A 24,594-nucleotide genomic window follows, 5' to 3' on the forward strand; every position below is an offset into this window, starting at 1 on the left:
AAGTGTTAATGTACACAGGTTATGCATGTGGATAAGGACTGGAAATGAAATTGAACCAATATAAAAAAAATGTAGACTTTACTGTTCATTAGTGAGTTTTTTTTCCTGTGTAAATTGCTTGAAATCATATGAAGGAAAACTATGGTTTGGATTGGTATACCTACCCTTCTAGATGGTTCCCAAAGATCCTATTTCCTGTTGTTTATGGCCTTGTATAGTCCCTTCCCACACTGAATAAAGGCTAACCAAAAAAAAAAAAAAAAAGAATAAGGGCTAACCTCTGTGACCAGTAGAACAGTACAAAAGTGACAGTGTGTGACTTCAGAGGCTAGGTCATAAAAGGCATTGCAGTTTCTGCCTTGTCTCTTGAAACATTCACTCTAGGATGAACCAGCCTCTGTGGTATGAGGATACTCAAGCAACCTTGTAGAAAGACCCGTATGGAGAGGAACTGAGTCCTCCAAGCAACAACCAGCAACAACCTGCCAGTCACATCCAGGAGCCACCTGGGAAGGAGGTCCTCCATCCAGAGTTAAGTCTTCATATGACTGCAGCCTCTTAAGAGACCCAAGCCAGAACTGTCTAGCAAAGCCACACCTGAATTCCTGACCCACAGAAATTGTGAGAGATAATAATTGGTTATTGTTGTGTTAAGCCACTAAGTTTTGAGCAATTTGTTATGCAATAATTTTAAAAACCTAATGCTCATATATTTTAAAGTAAACATTTATTCAAAGACCACATTCAAGCTTCCGCTCATCTCCTTTGAGAAGTTTTTCCTAGACAACCTAGCTGAAATAACCCCTGAACTCATTCTATCCCTTTGCTCTGCTTTTTCTTCTTTACATTTATACCCAGAAATTTAGAGTTGTGTGTGTGTGTGTGTGTTTGTGTGTGTGTCTTTCTTCTCCACTAAAATGGAAGCCCCATGAGAACAAGGACTATTTGTTCACTACTGCCCCTAAGACCGAGAGTGCTTAGAACGCTACCTGGTGTATCATAGGCACTCTACCAATAATTGTTGAAAGAATGAATAAATTAATAATAACAAAATCATTAATAGTCTCATTTGCCTTAATAGTATACTCGGATTTTATTTTGGGGATGCAGATATGTATAGAGACTATGAGCAATGTGTGAATTTGTACTAACTACTTTTCTTAATGTTTGAATTAGGATCATTTTTACAGCAACATTTTTTGTTGATCCCCTTTTCTTAACAAGGCATTGTGGTAGGCAGCCTCTAAAATGGCTCCCAATGACTTTTGAGTCCTGGTATTCATGTCCTTGTACAGTCGCCTCTCACACTGGATAGGGCTGACTTGTGCAACCAATAGAATATTGCAGAAATGAATGGGACTTCTGATCATAAAAGACATTGGAAATTTTAAATGGAATATCTCATTCCAACTGAATTTCTTCAAGCAATTTAAAAAATGAAAAAGAGGCTTTAACCAAAGTTTCTGAGTGACTCATTATGCAAGCAAGGAAAGTCATTGACTGATGGCAGGTTCATTACATCATGTTTGATTGTAGCAGCCAAAGAAATATATCCACAGAAAATAAACTTAAGATTATTAGCCTTTCTGTGAGAACAGTTACTCAGAGCTGAAGACATTGAGAGCAACATCAATAGTCAATTAAGACACAAGCTAAGTCATATCGACTGGTTTTCCTTGACTCTTTAATTTTTTTGTAATAGCTTCTTGAGATATAATGAACATGCCATACAATTCACCCATTGAAACTATACAATTCAGAGTTGTACAACCAACACCAGAATCAATTTTTGAACATTTTTATCACCCTCAAAAGAGACCTTGTACCCATTAGCAGTCTTACCCATTTCACCCCCAGGCACCCAGCCGTAGGTAACCACTAATCTGTTTCGGTCTCTGTAGATTTGCCTATTATGAACATTTCATATAAATGGAAGCATACTGTGTATTGTCCTTTGTGCTGACTTCTCTCAGTCAGCATAAAGTTTTCAAGGTTCATCTATAGTGTAGCATATATCAGTATTTCATTTCTTTTTATTGCCAAATAATATTCTATTGTATGGACATGCCACATTGTTTATCCATTCATTAGTTGGACATTGATGTTGTTTTCCATCTTTTGGCTATTATGAATAATATTGCCATGGACATTCATGTGCAAGTTTTTTGAGGACTTTTAAAAATTCTCTTGGGTGTATTCTTAAAACTCTGGGTTATATGGTAATTTTATGCTTAACCTTTTGAGGAAAGCCAAAACAAAACAAAACAAAACCTCTGTGCATTTTTCAAAAACTGGGTATTTTTCTTTTGTCTTTTCACTTTGTTGATGTTGTCCTTTGAAGCACAAAACTTTTTAATTTTGTTGAAGTCCAGTTTATGTTTTTCTTTTGTTGCTTGTACTTTTGGTGTCATATCTAATCTAATAAACCATTGAAGATTTATGCCTATGTTTTCTTTTAAGAGTTTTATAGTTTTAGCTTTTACAATTAGGGCTTGGATTCATTTTGAGCTGATTTTTGTATGTTGTGAAGTAGGAGTCCAATGTCATTCTTTTGTATATGGGTATCCAGTTGTCCCAGCACGAGTTGTTGAAAAGACTATTGTTTGCCAATTGAATTGTCTTAGAATCCTTGTTGAAAATCAACTGACCATAAATATGAGGACTTATGTCTAGACTTTCAATCCTATTCCATTCATATATATGTACTTGACTCTTGATGAGTACACAGAAGTTACTGATACCAGTCAGTTGCTTATTCAAGGAATCAATGTTGAGTTTGAAGAATTACCACTAAGAGTGGGTGGGACAACTACACATGAGAATATTTTCAAAGAAGTTGAGGAAACCCTAATTCAGTATAACCTGCCGTTGAGCTGAATAAGATGTGTTATAATTGATGGTGGTACCAATATGTGTGGAGGAGAAAAAGCTTAGTTGGACAGATTTACAAAGCTTTTGAAAATGTAAGGTGTTTAAAGCCTGTTGCAAATACTTGAATTTATCATGTGTCATCAGACCAACATTATCAACAGTGAATTTCATTTGCTCTTCTGGACTTAACCACCACATGTCCCAGGAATTTTTTTAGAAATAAACCTGAATATTCTGACTTGCTGTACCACACAGCAGTTTGATGGCTTAGTAATGGTAAAGTATTATTGTGATTATTTGAGCTCTGGACTGAGATAGAAATTTTTTTAATTGTGGTAGAATATATATAAAATAGAATTTAACATCTTAACCAATTTTTAATGTACAGTTCAGTGGTATTAAGTACATGCACATTATTGTGCAACCATCACCACTATCCATCTCCAAAACTTGTTTCATCTTGCAAAACTGAAACTCTATACCCATTAAACAATAATTCCGCATTTCCTCCACCCCAGCCCCTGACAACTGTATTCTCCTATCTGTCTCTATGAATTTAACTACTCTTGGTATCTCTTATAAGTGGAATCATACAGTGTTTGTCTTTTTGTGACTGGCTTATTTCACCTAGCATAATATCCTCAAGGTTCATTCATGTTGTAGCATGTGCAAATTTCTCTTCCTTTTTAAGGTTGAATAATATTTTGTTAATGAATATACCACATTTTGCTTATCCATTCATCCATCAATGGACACTTGGGTTGCTTCCACCTTTTGGCTATTGGGAATACTGTTGTCAGATGGAAGTTTTTGTGAATAAGTGCCCTCAACGACTGTTGAACACTAAATGGCTTGGAAATTAACTTTTACTGAAGACTCAATAATGCTTATTAACAAGTTCAACCTAAGTTACAAGGCAAACTGTTTATATGTGAAATTTTACTGCAGACAAGTCATTTCAGCAACAACTTTTTTTGAATCACAATATCAACTTGTTTTTTATACTTCCTGTGCTGTTCAAAGTTATAAGTAAAATGTCTATTACCATACAGATTTGCAGCATATATTTTTTCTAAGCTTGAACTACAGTGCCCATGGAGGTTTCTGGACTTTGTGGCAGTGAAAGCATGGAGTCCTAACCACTGGACCACCAGGGAATTCCCAGAATGAATATTCTTAACTAATATCACATGCCAGTGTATTGATATCAGTATTTGGCAGTACCTATCTGTGTGAAAAGATGTTTTCAAAATTAAATACATAAAATTTTACAACAGATAAACATTAACAGAAGAATATCTGAAATCACATTTGATGATAGGAAATACTAACTTTGAATCCCAAGTAAGTGAAATGTTATCCCCGCTCCCTGCCAAAAAAGAAAAATTATTATTCTCATTAGTAGACTTGAATTACAAAGCTTAATTACTACATTTTGAATTTCATGAAAAATTGACAGAAAAAAATTTTAACCTATTATGTACCTACACGAAATCCTTGATTTTTGCCACTTGGCCTGTAAAGCCTAAAATATTTACTATCTGGCCTTTACAGAAAAAGAATACTATTCAGCAATAAGAAGGGATAAATTACTGAGACATGCAACAACGATAGATGGATCTCAAAGGCATTATGCTAAGTGAATGATCCCAGAAAGAAAGAGAGAGAAAAGAGCTAAAGATCAAGTCTTGAGACACCTCTATTCAGAAGTCAGGGAAAGGGAAAGGATCTCCTGCAAATGAGACTGAAAAGCAGCAGCCAGGAAGGAAACTTGGAGAGTGTGGCCTCTCAAAAACCAGGAGAAGAAAGTGTTTCAAACAAGAAAAAATGGTTAACTGTGTTAAACACTAGTAAGGTAAAGACAAAGATTCAACTTTTGGATTTGACAGTGTGGGAACTGATGGTGATCTTGGTGAGTAGTTTCAGTGGCATGCTGGAAGCGGAAAAGATAGAGAGGAAAAGGTTAAAAAAATTAAATAATGCATCTGAAAATGTTTAGCTTTGTGCCCGGCACATAGTATGTACCGTAATTATCATTGAAGCAGACATGGATGTTGCCCGCCCATGTCCCTCACCTCTACCATTTCAGGAATATCAGTGTAACTTTGAATTATGCAGATGTTCCTGATTTTATTTGCCTGAAAAACGTCTCTGGCTGCTGTAGTTTGCTCTACTTACATGTAACAGGCCGAAGTTGCTAGGAAGCCCTCAACAGTGATCAACAGGAGTAGTTATATAAATACTCCAGGGACTTCCCTGGTGGCACAGTGGTTAAGACTCCAGGGTCCCAGTGCAGGGGGCCCGGGTTCAATCCCTGGTCAGGGAACTAGGCCCCGCATACCGCAATCAAGAGCCCGCATGCAGCAACTAAAAGATCCCGCGTGTCTCAACGAAGAGGCTGCACACGGCAAGGAAGATCCCGCACACGGCAAGGAAGATCCCGCGTGCTGCAGCTAAGACCCAGCGCAGACAAATAAATGAATAAATAAATAAATAATAATAAAAAAAGTACTCCAGCTTCCTTGCCCCTCAGATGTGGTAACTGAGATATGTGTTCTCCAGTGTTCCGCAGAAGGATTACGAATGGGAAAACCTGGTTCTTGTGCAATTTGAGACAACCATCCCCCAGAAATTTGATTCGTAATCATGACACCTCATGTAACAGTGAAGATTTGGACTGATCATGGCTCTAGATGTTAATGTTCTCCAACTCAGGCTGAAAAATGGCTGCAAAGTCAGACACTGAGAATTGAAACTGTCTGTATCCACATGGATTACTATCAACATTAAATAACCACATGGATTACTGTCAACATTAACACAATTTTATTATTTCATTGTCATCTTCAACATTACTACTATTCCAGGAACATTGGACCAGGAACAGAAAAATTGCAACTTTTCATTTCAGAAACTTCTCAAAGTCTCATTTAAATGAACAAAAACCTAGTCAACTTTTCAATAGATGACTTAATTTTACTTATTTATTTGGCTGCGCCACGCGGCTTGCAGGATCTTAGTTCCCCAACTAACTAGGGATCGTACCCCGGGCCTCCCGCAGTGGGAGACCAGAGTCCTAACCACTGGACTGCCAGGGAATTCCCTATTTATTTTTATTGAGGTGTAGTTGATTTACATTGTTGTGTAGTTTCTCCTGCACAGCAAAGTGATTCGGTTATATATATTCTTTTTCATATTCTTTTCCATTATGGTTTATTGTGCGACATTGACTATAGCTCCCTGTGCTATATGGTAGGACCTTGTTGTTTATCCATTCTATAGACAACAGTTTGCATCTGCTAACCTCAAACTCCCAACCCATACCTTCCCCATTCAACAGATGACTTTAAATGACAGTTTACACTGTGTGGTGGGCAGAATAATGGCCCCTCAAAGGTGTTTACGTACTAATCCCTGGAACCTTTGAATATGCTATGTTACATGCAAAATGGAATTAAGGTGGCAGATGGAATTAAGATTACTAATTCAGCTGACCTTAATATAGAGAGATTATCCTAAATTATTTGAGTTGGTCCGCAGTAATCACAAGGGTTCTCAAAAGCGGAAGAGGGAGGCAGAACAGAAGGTCAGAGGATGTAATTTAAGAAGGAGTCAACCAGCCCTTGCTGACTGTGAAGATGGATGAAGGGGGTCACAAGCCGAGGAATGTGGGCAGCCTCTAGAAGATGGAAAAGAGCCTCTGGAAAGGAGCAGTCTTGCCAACACTCTGATCTTAACACAGGGAGACCTGTGTCAGACTTCTGATTTATAAAATTGTAAGATGATAAATTTGTGTTATTTTAGGCCTCTAAGTTTGTGGTAATTTGTTAAAGTGGCAATAAAAACTAACATACTCTCAAGACTCTTTAAAACCTTTACCTTGCTGTGTGTTCTAATCCTAACCTATTATACCATGATTCTTATCCAATCCTAATCAAGCCCCCTAAACTGAAAAACCCCCTTAGACCAGACCCCAAAACCTTATAAGTGTTCCAATTTCCCCTTGGAAATGCTACTGAAAACATCAAGGCACCGGTCTCTTTTATCAGTAAGTAATAAACTCAACTTTGCCTTATCAACCCACCATTTTGGTGCTATTTTTTTTGGTGCCAGCGTTTGATCATCATTTTATCCATATGCCTAGAACAGTACCTGCTATATAGTAGATGTTTAATAAACATTTGATACATAATGAATAAATTATCTGAGTTTCTAAAATAACATAGAATAATATTTATGTATATATATTTATGACAGTAATTCCTATGTCTAGAAGTGACTTTCAGAAAATCATTTTAAAGACTGAGTGAAACCTTGTACGTGGATGTTTATATGTTTTATTCATAATCATTAAAAACTGGAAGCAACCCAAATGTCCTTCAACGGATGAATGCCTAAACAGGCTATGTTATAGTAATAGAATACTACTCAGCAATAAGAAGGGATAAATTACTGAGACACGCGACAACGATAGATGGATCTCACAGGCATTATGCTAAGTGAACAAAGGCAGACTTAAAAGGCTACATACTGTATGATTCTATTCATGTGATATCCTGGAAAAGGTAAAAGTATAGGGACAGAAAGCACATCAGCGGTTGCCAGGAACTGGGGTTGAGGTGAGGCATTCATTACAGAGGAGCAAGAGTGAATGTTTGGGGGTAAAGGAAATGTTCTATATCTTGATTGGGGTGGTGGTCACATAGCTGTATGCATTTGTCAGAACTCATAGAACCATACATTGAAAAGGATAAATTTTACTGTATGTAAATTTTATTACTTTTTAATTTTTTATTGAACTATAGTGGATTTACGATGTTGTCTTAGTTTCTGGTGTACAGCAAAGTGACTCAGTTATATATATATATTCTCTGTATGTAAATTATACCTTCACAAAAATCTGACTTAAAAACACCCCAGAACTCTACTGAGAATTGCTGCTGTAACAATATATACTGAATACTTTGTTCAAATATTGCCTGTTAATAAAAGTCATATTTTTCTTTGAGATTATTTTCTCTTAAAGTTCTATGGTTTGTATTTTCTGATTACACCAAACTGTGCAGTTGACTTACATTGTTCTAGAACATGAAGTTAGAGACAGAAAAGTCACTTTGTTAAAATGGATGCATCTGATTAAATAAAATGACAGAGTATTAAAAATGTTACAAGTTGAGAAATATATAATTAGGAATTGTTTCTCTCATTGCTAAAAGGGAAAGAAATTCCTATTTGCAGAATAATTCCAAAGGAAAGTCTATTTTTTCCAACCCAGGCCCCCTTTTGTTTTTCGTTTTTTTTTTGGCTGCGTTGGGTCTTCATTGTTGCGAACAGGCACTCAGTAGTTGCGGTGCGTGGGCTTCTCTAGTTGTGGAGCACAAGCTCTAGGCACATGGGCTTTAGTAGCTGTGGCTCGTGGGCTCTAGAGCGCAGGCTCAGGAGTTGTAGCGCACAGGCTTATTTGCTCCGCATGTGGGATTTTCCCAGACCAGGGATTGAACCCGTGTCCCCTGCACTGGCAGGCGGATTTTTAACCACTGTGCCACCAGGGAAGTCCCCTCTTTTGGTTTTTAAGTAAGGTCTCATTTATATTGAAAAATCATTATGATAATTTATGGAACAAAAAGCATATTATCTTTTGGTTAGCCAAGCAACATCTACACCAGAATAAGTAAAGGAATATTCTTGTAAAGTTTACGACATATCTTCAATGTTTTAATACTTCTTTAATTGTGTAAAATGATAATCTTTCTTGTTGTCAGTCTCCATCTTCCCTCCCTTCCTATACAGGGTTGTAATTCTTCCAAGGCAGAATACAAAAGAAAACACGTGAAATTGGCACTACATCTACCGAGGACAATTTGGCAATCTCTATCCAAACTGAAAATACCTTTTGATTTAAAGATTGCAGTCTAATGAGTTATTGGTATACTTATCCATTTTATGAGACTATTAGTTGCGGCTTAGTTTGTAATTTAGTAATGGCTTGGCAACAACCTAAATGTCCACCTGTAGGAGATTGGTTAAAATAGATATTTGCATACAATGGAATATTATACTGCCCCTAGGAAGAATGAGACAGTTCTTCACACAGTGATATGGAAAGGTATCCAGGATATTTTAAGTGAAAAAGGAAGGAACTTAACAGTGTATATAGTACGTTATCTTTTGCATAAAAAGAGGTACATATAAGTGTATTTTAATATATATTTACAACATATCTTAGGAAGGCTACATTAGAAAATGTTAAGTGATTGCCTCCGGAACTGGAGTAGTTGAAGGGCAGGGATAGGACTGCTAATTATTTTTCACTATATTTTGTCACAGTTCATTTTGAGTTTTGCATGAAATCATTTCCTAATTTATATAGATACATAAAAATCTATATAAAGAGTTTAGCTTAAAAGAATATGTGGTCACTTCAGAATTTTAAAAAGAAAAATATTATACTACTATTGTTGCTGATGAATTACCAGCTTTTAGGGCTAATAAAAACATTTTCATATGCACACTATAGTTTATCATAAAGTTCCTCAAAATCCTTGAATTTTATTTAAAAAAATCTTTTAAATGCTTGCTTCAAAATTAGTAGAGAGTGAAAAAAACACCTTCATGAGGCTCCTTCATGGAAAGAAAACATATGAAGCAGGAAATTATAAAGTGTTTTCCAAAAGAATGAACCCAAAGTAGTTTCTCTGGACAGTTACCGTACTGGGTTCTATGAGACCCTTTGAAAATCCTGTCTAATCTATAACTATGGCTTTACTCTCAATTAAATTATAGTTTGCCCTGACTGGCAGGATGTTAAGAACTGAAGAAAAGTGTTCGGAATGATATCTTGAAAAGAAGTATTAACAGTAGACGATGTTTAGATGATCAAAAAAAAGGGCTGGCTTGGCTTCGTCTGAGAAGTTCAAGCGACGTTCTAGGCGGCCTCCTGCAGAGAAATTCCCAGCGGACTTCCTTTTCCGGCCGGATCTGTCGAGGGCCGTCGCACTGACTCCGGTCTTCGACGGCAGCACCGCACCGCGGGCCTGCGAGCTTCGACCACACCCTCAGGAGGGGCGGACTGCCTGACCTCCTGAGCCCCAGAACCAGTAGATCCGGCTCCACCCGGCCCCGCCCTTCTGAACCTCGCTAGCGGCTACGCGCTGGAGGGTGTGCGCGCCGAAGTGTGCGCGCGTGAAGCGTGCGCGCGCGAAGTGTGGAGGCCCGATCCTGCCGGTCCCGCCCTGTCAGACGCGGCCGCCGGGCTCAGGGGCTCGGACCTAGGCCACCTGGGCCCGCACTCGGCCAGCCCGGCGTCGTCGGAGCACGTCACCACCTCCAGCGTCACCTCCCGGCGCTGTAGGATCCGCAACCCTCCGCTTTTCTGACGGGGAGGGGCGCGGCGTCGCCACGTGACGCCTCGTCCCCGCCCGGCCCTGGTCACATGGGTGGCGCGGCCGCTGCGTCAGTCACTGTCCTGGTTGCGGGAGTCGAGCGCCGTCGCTGCCGCCGCCAGGGACGGGGCGGGGGATCCCTGTGCCAGGTCCTCGTCAGCCCGCCCCTGCCTCCTCAGCCAGCCGTCCCGGTCTGGGCTCGACAGTCATGGAGCGGGGCGGAACCTCCGCCTGTGCTGTGTGAGGTGCGTCGCCACCGCCGCCGCCTGCGCTTTTCGAGACCTGCCGAACCCCCGCCGCCGCCCGGAGCTCCTCGCCCTTGGCAGTTTGTCGCCGCCCCCCGAGCGGGTTCGAATGCGCGTCCGGTGAAGGTGCAGGCCCGGCGCCGCCTCTGCCGCAGCCGGGAAATGGTTCGGGCCTAGCGGAGCCGGGACTGGAGGTGAGAAGAGCAGACAGACGGACTGAGGGCCGGGCCCGGCCGCGGGGAGGGGCTGGGGGGAGGGGAGGACAGGGTCCGTTCGGGGGCCCGGAGAGACCCTTCGGGCTAGGGCTGCTCGAGACGGCTTCCCTCGTCTTCGCGTTCCACCCCCGACCCTCAAAAATACAAATTAATTAAAAAGGCTAACCCAGTCCTAACAAAAATTACCAGAAATCAGTCTTTTCACTGTTTCTCCTTTCCCCTTTCGTCCATTAATCCATTCCTTCCCTCAGAAATTCCATCGACTGATCTGTTACTTTTTAATACCCTTCTCAATTTCAAGTTATTTCTAGTTAAAGAGAAAATAGGCCTAGGTTCTGGCTATCATTACCCAACTAGTTCTCGCTTTCCTTCTCGCGATCCTGCGTACGTCCTCCTCCACCTCCTCCTCCACCACCTCCTCCTCCTCCTCCTCCTCCTCCTCCCCGCCCCCCCGCAAAAAAAAAAAAAAAGGAAAAAAATTTCCGCCTTCGACTGGCGAAGGGGGTTGACTAAAAATGGGAATGTGGGGGTGTAATACTTGAATACCCCCCCATAACTTCAGAATCGGTTAGCTAGTTACCCCGATACCTTGCATTTGGATATTGATGTGTAGGCCTTTCCTCCAGCTGCCTGTGCCCGGGGTTAATCTCGTAATTGACGTCAGTGCTTTGTTCCTTCCACTTTGCTGTTCCTTCCACTCTTTGAGGATGGATCATGGGATATAGGAGTTTGAGTTGTATCCTTATTGCCTTTTCTTTCACAAACGGTATCATTTGTAGGAATGATACAAAGGTGCAAATTTGTACAAAGATACAAATCTGAAATGCTTTTGTATGGAGTTCAAACTAAGACGAAGAGTTCGATTTAGGGTTCTCATGGTCACTTGCAATTAAGAATTGTGCGATTTCTTTTCAGCTGGCCTGTTGGAGATTTTAAACTAAGGCCAGTCCCTTTTCCAGTTACCACTGTTTTTCCTTACAGAATCTAAGCGATAGTTCCTTGTGAATAGGATGTTTGTAAATGTGACGTTTAAAATGTCTTGTTTTTGAGGGTTCAGATGTTAAAAGCGCAAAGCTTTGTTTCCATATTGATTCTGCAAAGCTTTGTAAAGTGCTCCTTTTATTTAACTGTCCTTTAACTTATCAAAATTGAAATATGAGAACTTTCTTAATTTGACATTTAATAAAGAGCCTCTGTGGCCTGTGAATCTTGCCTAGAATCATCTTTGGTTTTACGTGCATGAAGAAGTGTTGGCAAGTGGCCATCTGGTTTTTAACAAAGCTGGCTTCTTTAAATTGCTCAGGTTTATTTTACTCATTCATCAATGCCTCCTTCAGTCTCCAAACATTAAAAAAAAAATCTTAAGAAGTTATTTTAAATTATCTTTTAGCATTAACTTACCTGAGGCTTTAAAAAATTTTTTTTTTTTTTAACACCAGCATTTTCATTCAGTTTGTGGTGGCTTGCAGGCTGACGGCTTTGATTTTTGTTAGCTCTACTGGAACAGTAGGCAGATTTTGCTTTAAATAAAATTCTGTGTCAAGTGGAGGCAAGATAGGATGTTTGTGAGTGACCAAACTTTTACTGTTTGATTTAAAAAAAAAAAGAGCTTAGCTGTGATTATTCGAAAATGGTCTACAGTTTTGAGGTGTAAAGGTGATTCTACAGTGCTTTGAAGCTGTGTAATTAAGCATTCTTAAAGATAGCATATTTTCATTCAGCTTCAGTTTCTTCTTGTCAGATGATGTACATTCCCTTCTCTGTGCTCTTGAGATACTGTACCCCCTTTGTGACAGTTGATGCATTCTGCTTTGTATTGTAATTTTTTTATAGATCTGTCATGTCTTTAGAGCAAGAACTATATTTATACCTCTTTGTGTCCTCCCCAGTATTTTATACAATTACTAGGTTGAATTTGAATGTGATATCCAACCCAAGATTTTACAAAAGGGTACTCTTAAAAAAAAAAAAGCTGTATGAGCAAGTGATCAGTATTTATTTGTAGGGGAAAAAGTAGTTATCAGCTACAGAAGATGACAGAAGGTGAAGCCTTCTAAAATTATGTATCTTACATTTTTTTTAAGAGTTAAGGTAAATGTCATGGTTTTATGTGTACCTGAGAGGAACAAAGAAAACAGGTATTTCTTCTTTTGTGGCCACCTACCGGTTTAGAATGAAGTCCAAAATGTATGAGGCCTTCTCTTCATAGTATTTTTCATAAAAATCAAAGAGGTAGTCTTTTTTTTAATATAAATTTATTTATTTATTTATTTATGTCTGTGTTGGGTCTTCATTGCTGTGCGCGGGCTTTTTCTAGTTGCTGCTAGCGGTGGCTACCCTTTGTTGCGGTACCAGGCTTCTCATTACCGTGGCTTCTCTTGTAGCTCTAGGTGCGTAGGTTTCAGTAGTTGTGGCACGTGAGCTCAATAGCTGTGGCTCGCGGGCTCTAGAGTGCAGGCTCAGTAGTTGTGGCGCACGGGCTTAGTTGCTCCACGGCATGTGGAATCTTCCTGGGCCAGGGCTTGAACCCGTGTCCCCTGCATTGGCAGGCAGATTCTTAACCACTGCGCCACCAGGGAAGTCCCCAAAGAGGTAGTCTTAAATATCAAAGGCACACCTGGACAGTGACCCAGAAGTGCAGTGTGTATTATAAAAATTGATAACTTAGATTTGATTTTATTTTACTTTTTTTAAATTTTTTATTGAAGGATAGTTGATTTACAGTGTTGTGTTAATTTCTGCTGTATAACAAAGTGACTCAGTTATATACATATATGCATTCTTTTTTATATTCTTTTCCATTATGGTTTATCCCAGGATATTGAATATAGTTCCCTGTGCTATGCAGTGTGACCTTGTTTATCCATTCTGTATGTAATAGTTTGCATCTACTAACCCCAAACTCCCAGTCCATCCCCTGCCCCCCTGTCTGTTCTCTATGTCTTTTGAGTCTGTTTCTGTTTTGTAGATAGGTTCATTTGTGCCATATTTTAGATTCCATATATAAGTGATATCATACGGTATTTGTCTTTCTCCTTCTGACTTACCTTACTTAGAATGATAATCTCTAGTTGCATCCCTGTTGCTGCAAATGGCATTATTTTGTTCTTTTTTATGGCTGAGTAGTATTCCATTGTATATATGTACCACATCTTCTTTATCCATTCATCTGTCAATGGACATTTAGGTTGTTTCCATGTCTTGGCTATTGTGAATAGTGCTGCTATGAACATAGGGGTGCATATATCTTTTTGAATTATAGTTTTGTCCAGATATATGCCCAAGAGTGGGATTGCTGGATCATATGGTAGATTTTATTTTTTATTTCAGCTCTCTTCTACAGATAACTTACTATAAAAACTTTCCTGTATAATGTAAAGGATTTCCAGCTTTTGAACCCCCAGTCTTCATTATGGTTTTCCCATTTCCTTTTTTATTTTCTCTGAAAAGTTGGAACAATTTTATTGATTTCTGGGAGGGTGTTTGCTAGTCTCAGTTAATTGTGAAATAAGGTGTAGTCAGTGACTAAAAATTGCTTAAAGCTAACCTGACCTGTTACCTTGCTACTTTTCCCTTTGGTTTAAGGAGAGCACCCCTACTTGCAGTAATTCCCCACACCCAGAGATTGACATGAATAGATTACTCTGGAAAGCCAGTATGGTTTGGCTACCCAGATACTGTCGTGATCTGTTCTGGAACTGGGCTTCCTCTGTCTGCTTTGGGCCTGAATGGGTCTCCCATGATTTTGTCAACTTGGAGCTGCCTAGTGGGTTATGATGTTTCACTTTGACTTTTCCTTTTCTTGTCATCACTAGGGTAGGGACAGTTTTATGGAAAGGTGAGTAGAGTCAATACTCTTCATAGATAGGCCTTCCCACCTCTTTCCAATTGCTATCATTTCTTCCATCTGGAATATCACTTTTCCTGTCTTGTTCCTTGTCTCTTAACATTTCATCATCTTTTAAGGCACAGTGCAAATACCATTGCCTTAAGTTTTGCTTGATTCCCTACCCCAATAGTGACTTATCTCCTTTGAATCCCTGTATCGCTTTGTATGTCTCTTAATATTTGTTATGCAGCTAACTATGGGACTGTAGCAGGCTGGATGACTTTGAGCATAATCAGTGAAGACTCACTAGTAGAATAAAGACTGTTTTATACTATTTTATTGTATATCTCTAAGAATTAAAATAATAATCCAATTTAAGATTTTACTAAAAAAATTAACACTAATTCCTTAATATCATCACATATTCTAGTCGGTGTTCAAATTTCCTCGATTACAGTTTTTGTTTTGTTTTAACAGTTTGTCTGAATTAGGATACAAATAAGGTTCATACATTTTATTGTGTTGAGGTGTGTCTCAACCCTCTTTTCTTTCTGTCTTTTTGTTCTTGTTCCTATACAATTGGTTTGTGAAAGAAACCAAGCTTTTGCCCTATGAGATTTCTCACAGTCTGGATTTTGCTGATTGTATCCCTTTGGTTTCATGTAATATGTTCTTCTGTCCACAATTTTTCCTGTAAATTGGTAATTACCTCTAGAAGCTTGCTCCGATTCAGGCTTGAATGTTTTTTTTTCAATGGGAATAGTACTTCATAGGTAGAGTTGTGTACTTCCTATGTATTCTTAAACCCTCAATCTGGCTTCTCATCCTAGCATGCCAGTGAAATAACTCTTATCAGGGCCACCTGTGACTTGTACATTGACAAATTGTATAATCATTCCTTACTCCTTTACCTCTTTCTATACTTGACATTGTTAACCATTGTCTCCTTGATACTGTTTTTTTTTCCTTGACTTTTATGACTGTCCCTTTCCTGCCTTTCTTACTACTAGCTGCTTCTTTGCAGACTCTTAATTCTCTGCTAATCATATTGATATTTATGAATTTCCACCTTGACCACCTCTTTTCACTCTTCCTGGTGATTTCTTCCATTTTTGTTGCTGTAGCTACCATCCTTAAGTGTTTTAAACTCACCAGAACTCTTTGATCCAACTGAATATCCCTGTTTAGATTGTCCAATAGGTACTCTGTTTTAGTTAGGATAGCGACACATACCTAACTGAAGCAAAAAGAAGAATTTTTTGGAAACATACGGGTATCCTGTGAATTCTCAGAAAGGCAATCAAGCCATAGGAGGACAGCTGGAACTCAGGAACAGCTAGATCCAGGGACTCCATATGTGGTCAAGAGTATCTCTTTATGTCTCACAAGATACTCTTTTTTTTTTTTTTTCACACAGGATACTCTTTGTGTGTTCAGTTAGTTCTTTCTTGCTGCAGGTCAGTTTTTAACACTTACTAATATCTTTTGAGTTTTAAATCTTATAGTTTCTGCCATCAGAGAGACTGACCTCATTCTCAGTCTCAAATCTCAGGAAAGGGACTCGTTAGGTTATAGGTCCAGCTCTGGACCACAGCTCTGGCTAGCGGGCTACATCCCAGAAAGAAGAGGAGTAAAGGACACTCTAAAACATAGTTGTCCAGTTCATTCATTCCATGGCTATTGAGCGCACCCACACAGAGTCCTACTTTTCTTATATATATTAAATATTTTCTTTAACATAATCTCACTATCTCTATATACCAGCAAACACTCTCATCTCTTCTATGGAAACAGCCCAAATTCATATCTACTTACCACATCCAGAGGTCATTGTTCTCTGAGTCCAGATTCTAAAGGTGATGCTCTTTGTTAATCAGGCCTAGCTATGCTTTGTCACATGTTTGAAAATTGTGGACTAAGTACTGAATTTAACCATCCCCAGCATAAATGATACACAGTGGTAGGAAAAAAAAAATAGCTAAAAACTCTTATGAGGGGAGGGAAGAGGAAGATATCATTGTTCCGAAACTTAACACCGTATCTTGCTGGACAGGTACAGTAGAAGGTAAATGATAGAACCAGCAAATTGCATGGGGCTTCATTTGTTGACTTACTTCCTTGCAAATGGAGTGAGTTCTTTGGCAGCCAAATGAAGATTTTCAATTCTGTCCACTAGAAAGATTTTCCTTTTCTGACACTTAGAGGACGTTTGAAAGAAAGGAGAGGGCAGTTCTGTGTTACCTTAGCACAAGGGTTGACACACTAAGGTTAGTAGGCCCAATGCTGCCTGCTTTTGTATGGCCTGAGAGCTAAGAATGGTTTTTACATTTTTTTAAAATGGTGGGAAAAAGTCAAAAGAAGAATATTTTGTGGTATGTGAGAATTATAGGAAACTCAAAATTCAGTGTCCATGAATAAAGTTTTATTAGAGCACAGACAACACACCCATCTGTTTATGTATTGTATGTAGGTGCTTTTGCTGATACAGTGGCAGAGTTAAGTAGTCCTAACTTTATGGCCTGTGAAGCCTAAAATATTTACTGTGTGGCTTTAAAACAGTTTGTCAACTTTTGTCTTAGCAGATCAAATGGCCCTTAGTGGATATTTGAGTCTGAGGATTGCCTTAGGGTTGAGCAGTTAGTTACAAGGTCCTATTTACTATGGTGGTTGTTAGGGGATTTTTTGTTTGATTGTGTGTGTGTGTGTGTGTGTATATGTATATGTATATATACATGTCTCTGTGTATGTATGTATAAATGTGGGTATACATGTATGTATACATATGTGTGTGTACATACCCATTTACATATACATATAGAGATATAAATAAAACAGGTGGAGTCTGCATATTGGCCTAGCTTTAGTTAAGGATTCAGACTTTATCTGTCAACTGTACCCTGAAGATAGGATCACACTATAGGTTACATTGTAACATGGTTGCTCTTAGTACAGCTATGTGAATGGGGGAGAGAATTTTGAGGAAAGCTGGGGGTGAGTGAGGTGAGAGTAGAAGATGATCAAATAGTCCCTGTAAGTGTTGATTCTGCTACTTCTCAATCCCCTCACCCTTAAATTCTGCTATTTTCCTTGCCTTGGAGGATGTACCACTATCATTGTTTTTTCTAGAAACCTGCAAGTTGTCCTTGATTCCTCCATTTTACATCTCACATCTGTCTGGCCCCAAGATTCTACCTCCTTAACATCTTTGAATCCAAACCCTTTATCTACATTATCAACACTCCTACTATTACTGCCTTAATCTAGGCTTTCATTTCTTACCTGGGTTCTTCTCATTTGTTTCCTTATAATCTACTTCATCCTGTACCAAAGTGATTTTTTTTCCCCTCTAAACTGCAAATTCACTTCTCTTAGAACTCCTTAGTAATGTTGTATTTTCTGTAGTATTTTTCTAACTGGGCATTCTTGTACATTAATGAGTTTTATGTAACTTCTAAAGGACTGCTTTATAGCCAAGTAATCCCTTGGGAGTTTGTTGCTGTGTTTAGATTTTGTTTATTATTGTGTTTGTGCCAACTTATAAAGCATTGTACTGATGATGCTCAGACAGGGAAAGATGGTGAGTTAAATTAGATCATGTCATGGTATATGTTAGTATAGGCAGGCCAAACCCCGGCTTAGTATTTAGTATCATATTTTCACTGTGAGATGTATCTGGTAGATCCCATCTTGTAATTAATCAACGTGGAACAGTTTGTTTGCAGTATGCGTGTTTTATTCCAAACTTCAGCAGTGATTATACTAGATACACATTTAATGTAGTTTTCATTAAGGTACTGAACCACAAATGAACAAGAAATATTGCCAGAGTTAACAAGTTGGCCTCTTTAAAACTGACATTTAAGGACCGCTAGCTGGTATGGTAGTATATATAAGGTTGTATTTCCCTAAATTAGCAAATAAACATTTGCAGTTATTAAATCTGTTTAGTTTTACATATTTATAAGCATTTTATGCACTACTGTTATTGAAGTCAAATTACAGAAGTGGTTTAAAAATATAGGACTATGAGAATTCCCTGGTGGTCCAGTGGTTAGGACTCTGCGCTCTCACTGACAAGGGCCCGGGTTCAATCCCTTGTCGGTGAACTAAGATCCCACAAGCCACGCGGCACAGCCGAAAAAAAAAATTGTGTGTGTGTGTGTGTGTGTATAAAACTAGACCTGAGACTACATATTTCCAGGATTGAATACATCATTGGTCTAGTTTATGTAAAACAACATAATCTGTTACATTAGCATTTTATTTATTTATTTATTTTGCCTGCACTGCGTGGCATGCAGGATCCTAGTTCCCTGACCAGGGATGGAACCCGTGCCTCCTGCAGTGGAAGCATGGAGTCCCAGCCACTGGACCACCAGGGAAGTCCCACTAGTGTTATTTAAATTTTTGTTTTGTATTTAATTTTTTAAAGTTGTTTTAGTGTTACGGTTACATAAGAGCTATATAACATAATGAGTTCATACGTAATTTTATATCCATACCAGATTCTTAATATTATAATTTTTAAAAGGTCATCACTCAAGATCTGGGAGATATTAATTTTCTCTGGAAAGGTATCCTATGTTTTTCAGATTTCAGAAACAAACCCACAGGTCTAGTCTGATCCCATGTATTTCAACAGTCTTACCTTTCATTTTGTACTCTCCCAATCCTGTTTTCCAACTACTCTTGATCTATCTCTATTCCCTGGGTGTATGCTATGTTCTCTCTTCAGGGCTGTCCCACATGGTATTCTTTCTGCTCAGAACTAACTTCCCTCCCTTCCTCTTCTTCCTTCCCTTCCCTCCTCCTAGCCTCCTGCCACCTTTCTGTAGTTGGTCTAGCTGCAACGAAATCTTGGAGATCATGGGTAATTTTTATTTTTATATCCTTAGCCTTAGTGCAGTGTGTGACACAACATATGCCCTGGTTAACTACAGTATTAACGTCGTACCGTATATATAATATTGGTCTATACTGAAGAGACAGATTTTAAAATCAGAGTTATAAAGCCTTCAGAATCTTCTGAGTTCTGTTTAAATATGTTACAAGTCTGAATTAGAAAATAGTTTGACAATAGGTTTACTCTTATCACTTTATAAATTGATTTTTCAAAGTAAATATTCTCTCTGCCGTAATAACTCATTTAATATATAAATTTGTATTCCGTGATTAAAGAGCAATAGCCTTAAATGACCTTAACTACCTTTTAAAGCAATATGCTTATTTACATTTTAATAGAACCTTATTAACAAGAAGTTAGGGTAATTAGGATAGGGGCTAATTTAAGTTCACAAGCTTTGAGTATACGCCTTCTTCATTCAGTACATTAGCGTTTTCTCTCTAACCTTTTTTGTAATATTCTAAGACACTAAATATATTTTAGGAAACCCAGATACTTTATTATCACTTGTCTTCCACATATGCAGATGAAGATGAAATTAATCAGAAATAATTCCTTTTTAGTGTAAACTCTAAAGAACCTTTGCTGTGTAATGCTTTTTAACTTTTGTTTAATTTGCTATATGCATTTTAAGTAATAAATTGCCTTTATTTTGCCTTTTTGACGTGTGTTATTTTCTCTTGGCTTCCTCAGGTACTATAAATGAAAGCAGTCTTGAAGTACTCTTTTGAACAGATCATTTCTTTCTGGGTGTTGTTACTGAAACACTCAGTTTTTATACCGTCTCAGTTTGCCAAGTATGATTATGAGATTTTACAGTCTAGCACTTGTATTTGGTGAACATTTGAGAGTGTAGGTTTTAAGTAAAAATAGAAATTGATCATTTCTGTACAAGTGTTTTTTTTCTTGTACATATGTTTTTTTTTCTTTTAGATAAACTCTTTTAGAGAAATTGCTTTAAAAACAACCGAATTCATTTAGTATCAATATTAATGCTTTATTGGGTTGATAATATATTGAACACAGGAAATGAGGTAGTAAATGAGATAACCCCTAGTAAATGAGAGAACCTCTACTTTCTAACCAAGTTGTGAAGTTCATTAGTTTACTCATTTAAGTGATTTTCTACTAGGTTATGTTCTAGGTATGCAATGCTGAAAAACAAGCACGTTCCCTGATTATCTTAATTGTGATCAGGTACTCTGAAGGAAACAGGAATTGTCTACATGAATTTTTTTAAGCTGGAAAGAGCGCCACAGTTCAAGAAGCCTAAAAAAGGCCCTTGGTGGGAGCTGGGAGGGGAGGGCAGTGAGATATAAAATAAATCTGATGAGATAGGCAGGAGTCACATCAGTAGAAAGTCAAATCCTGGCTTTGAAGGCCATGTTAAGTACCTTAAAGTTTATCCTAAGGCAAGTGGAAAGCTTACTAAAATTTTTAAAGCAGGGGTTGAGTGAAATGATCTGGTTTGTGTTTTAAAAAGATCACTTAAAAAAAATCACTTTAGGGCTTTCCTGGTGGTGTAGTGGTTAAGAATCCGCCTGCCAATGCAGGGGACACGGGTTCGAGCCCTGATCCGGGAAGATCCCACATGCTGCGGAGCAACTAAGCCTGTGTGCTACAACTACTGAACCTGCTCTCTAGAGCCCGTGAGCCACAACTACTGAAGCCCGTGCGCCTAGAGCCCGTGCTCTGCAACAAGAGAAGCCACAGCAGTGAGAAGCCCGCGCACCACAACGAAGAGTAACCCCCACTCGCCACAACTAGAGAAAGCCCACGCGCAGCAACGAAGACCCAACACAGCCAAAAATAAATAAGCAAATAAAATAAATTTATTTTTTTTTTAAAAAAGATCACTTTAGCTGCTGTATGAAATATGGATTAGAGAGAGATGAGGGGAACTAGGAGTCCCAATTAGAAGGCTGTAGTATTTGTCCAAGTCTGAGGTAAAATGATGGCTTGTTTTGAACAGTGGCAGTGGAGAAGGAACTGATAAATTCAAAACATATTTTGGAGGCCATGGTTATGGAGTGGATGTGGAGAGAGGTTGAAGGGAGGGTTCAGCAAGAGCAGGTGGTTGGTAGGATGAGGATCACTGGAGCAGAAGTTGTTGGCGGTAGGGAAAAGAGATCAAGAAATCAATTTTGGATGTATTAAGATTGATATTCCTCAGTCAAAGGACATGATCAAACAGGCTTGATGTGGAGTATATTTTGGTATTTGTAGTATAGACATATAGATGGTATTTTAAGCCATGAGAATGTAGGGAAAGAATGTAGACTTAATCAGAGTCTGAATAAGACCTGTGGCTGAGTGCAGAGGAGCACCAATTTTTAAGAAGTCTGGTAGATAGAATGGGAGAAGCCAGAGGTGCTAGGAAAACTGGGAGGGCTGGGGTTATAGAAGCCAAAAATATATTAAGGAGCCATTAGTGGCTGAATATGTTGAACAGTAGGTCAACTAAAATGATAGTGTCTGTTGAATTTAGCAACTTGCAAATCAGTGTGATCTTGGCAAAGGAGTGGAGTGTGGGAAGTTGGAAACAATGTTGGGAGGTTGGAAACAATGTGGAATAGTGATTGGATATATTTTGGAAAGCAGTTTGTGTATATCAGTTAAAATTGAAGATGCTCATTCCCTGCAACCTGGCAATTCCACTTGTAGGTGTCTCTTCCAGGAAAACTCTCACTCACTGGTACAAAGAGAAGTGTATAAAAATGATCATTACAGGGACTTCCCTGGTGGCATAGTGGTTAAGAATCCGCCTGCCATTGCAGGGGACACGGGTTTGAGCCCTGTTCCGGGAAGATCCCACATGCCGCGGAGCAACTAAGCCCGTGCACCACAACTACTGAGTCTGCGCTCTAGAGTCCACAAGCCACAACTACTGAGCCCATGTGCCACAACTACTGAAGCCCGCATGCCTAGAGCCCATGCTTTGCAACAAGAGAAGCCACCATAATGAGAAGCCCGTGCACCACAACGAAGAGTAGCCCCTGCTCTCTGCAACTAGAGAAAGCCCGCACACAGCAACAAAGACCCAACGCAGCCATAAATAAATAAAGTAAATTTATTAAAAAAAAAGATAATTACAGCATTGTTTGTAATGGCAGAGAAAGGGGAAACTACCTAAATATCCATCATCTGGAGAGTGGATAAGTAAATTGTGTGGATACACAGTAGTGAAAATAAATGAACTACAGCAACATGTATCATGATGGATTAACCTCAACATAATGCTGAGAATTTAAAAGGCTCAGAGTCTTTAAAGTGTACCCTTTTTAAAGGTTGAAAAATATGCAGAACAATTCAATACTTAGGGATACATACATATATAGTAAAAGTATACACCAAAATCAGAATAGTGGCTATCTCTTGAAGGGGAAGGGAGCACAGGAGATGTGATCCAGGAGGGCTACACAGTAGCCTTCCACTATATTGGCAGTGCTATATTTCCCAAGGTGGTTCATGGGTAACACAAGTGTTCACTATATTGCTCCTTACACCTTTTTGGGTCACTTTTTATCAAACAAATGGTTGCAGAGAGAGTGGGGAATCACCAAGAGTCCTTTTGGCTGTGAAGGAGAATAGAGGAGAGATAGAGTGATAGCTGGAGAGATCTATGGGATCAGGGAAGACTTTTTTTTTTTTTTAAAGAAGAATATATTTGAATGATGATGGAAGGGATTCATTAAAGAGAGAAAAGTTGAAGTTGCTGGAGAGAAGGCAGTAACTGATAAAAATCTAGGAGAAGATAGCAAAATGGGCATAATTGTTCTTTGATAGAGAGATGCTTTTTCTTTTTTAGCCAGAGGAAAGAAGAGAATGGATGCAATGTTAATAGTTTGAAAGTTGATAGTTGATTTCTCTCTGGTCTTTAATCTTTGTAATCTTTGTTCAGTAAGATAAGGTCATTTGTGGAATGGAAGCTAGGAGGAAGAGTCTTAGAACTCCATGAAAATACTTGTGCGGAATAGGAAAGAGCATTCGTCAGAGAAGGATAGTAAATTTCCGGGAAACTTTGAGGGCCTAGTTGAAAGTGATTCATGAAACATGATTATGAGAAATTAGATAATGTATAAAGATATGATGAAGAAAGCAAAAATGGTATGGAATTATCTTTGCTTTCATGTTTTTTACTACCTTTTTTTTTCTTGGTCACGCAGCACAGCACGTGGGATCTTAGTTCCCCAACTGGAATCAAACAACCCCCCCCACCTCCCCACTGGAAGCACAGAGCCCTAACCACTGGACTGCCAGGGAAGTCCCTTTTCTATGTTATTTTAAACCTGAAGGCTATAGAAATCTCATGACTAACTTTAGGTGAAAGGTCCTTTTATGCAAAACACCATTTTGGGACCTGATGTTCTGTTATTGTTGGCTTTGATCTCCAGGTGTACAATCTCTGTTTGCCTACCTTGTAGGAACTGACCTCTTCAGACTCTCATGGGTAGAGAAATCCTGCCAAATGAGGCCAAGAGGGATTTCTCTACCTATAAGGGTTTTTGCTTTAAGATAGTGTATTTTAAAGTTACAGTTTAATAGCAGTTGTAATAAACTGGATTCTAAAATAATTGAAATCTTAGCTTAAGTCTCATTTTGACTTTTGGAGTGTAAATCATTTAATAATCTGGTAGCTGAATGGCTTCATTTTTCAGTAGGATAGTTCTAAGATACTAATTGAAAAAAAACCATTGTAACAGGTTCTGAACACTTGAAAGGGGCAAGTTAAAGGTCACATTTTACTCTTTATTTTTGAAGTTTTAAATTTTAAAAGGTTATAAAACTAATACATGTTTTTATTAAAAGGATTATAGGAGATGAATTTCTGGTTCATTGGGAATGCACACTTTTTTTTGAACTGTGAGTACTGTAATTTTTTTTATTGTGATATATGCATAACAAAATTTATCATTTCAATCATTTTAAATGTACAATTCAGTGGCATTATTTACATTCACAGTGTTGTGCAACCATCACCATTGTCCATTTCCAGAACTTTTTCATCATCCTAAACAAAAGTTCCATACCCATTAAACAGAAGTTCCATACCCATTAAACGATAATTCCCTATTCCCTCTTATGCCCAGCCCCTTGCAACCACCATTCTACTTTCTATCTCTGTCAGTTTGCCTTTTCTGCATACCTC

General features: G+C 38.6%; 1 protein-coding gene across 2 annotated transcripts in view; it reads left to right on the top strand.

The window, feature by feature from the left end:
• The first annotated feature begins 10,349 nt into the window (after nucleotides 1–10,349).
• The window catches only part of AFF4 (ALF transcription elongation factor 4), a 93,651-nt gene continuing 79,406 nt past the window's right edge, over nucleotides 10,350–24,594 (top strand). For both annotated transcript variants that reach the window (XM_082836110.1, XM_082836111.1), the window contains exon 1: nucleotides 10,350–10,692. The gene's annotated coding sequence lies outside the window, so the exon portion shown is untranslated. The remainder of the gene's footprint in view (nucleotides 10,693–24,594) is intronic.

Source organism: Leucopleurus acutus (genome assembly GCF_964270905.1).
Source record: "Leucopleurus acutus genome assembly, chromosome: 3".
Taxonomy (NCBI): Eukaryota; Metazoa; Chordata; class Mammalia; order Artiodactyla; family Delphinidae; genus Leucopleurus; species Leucopleurus acutus.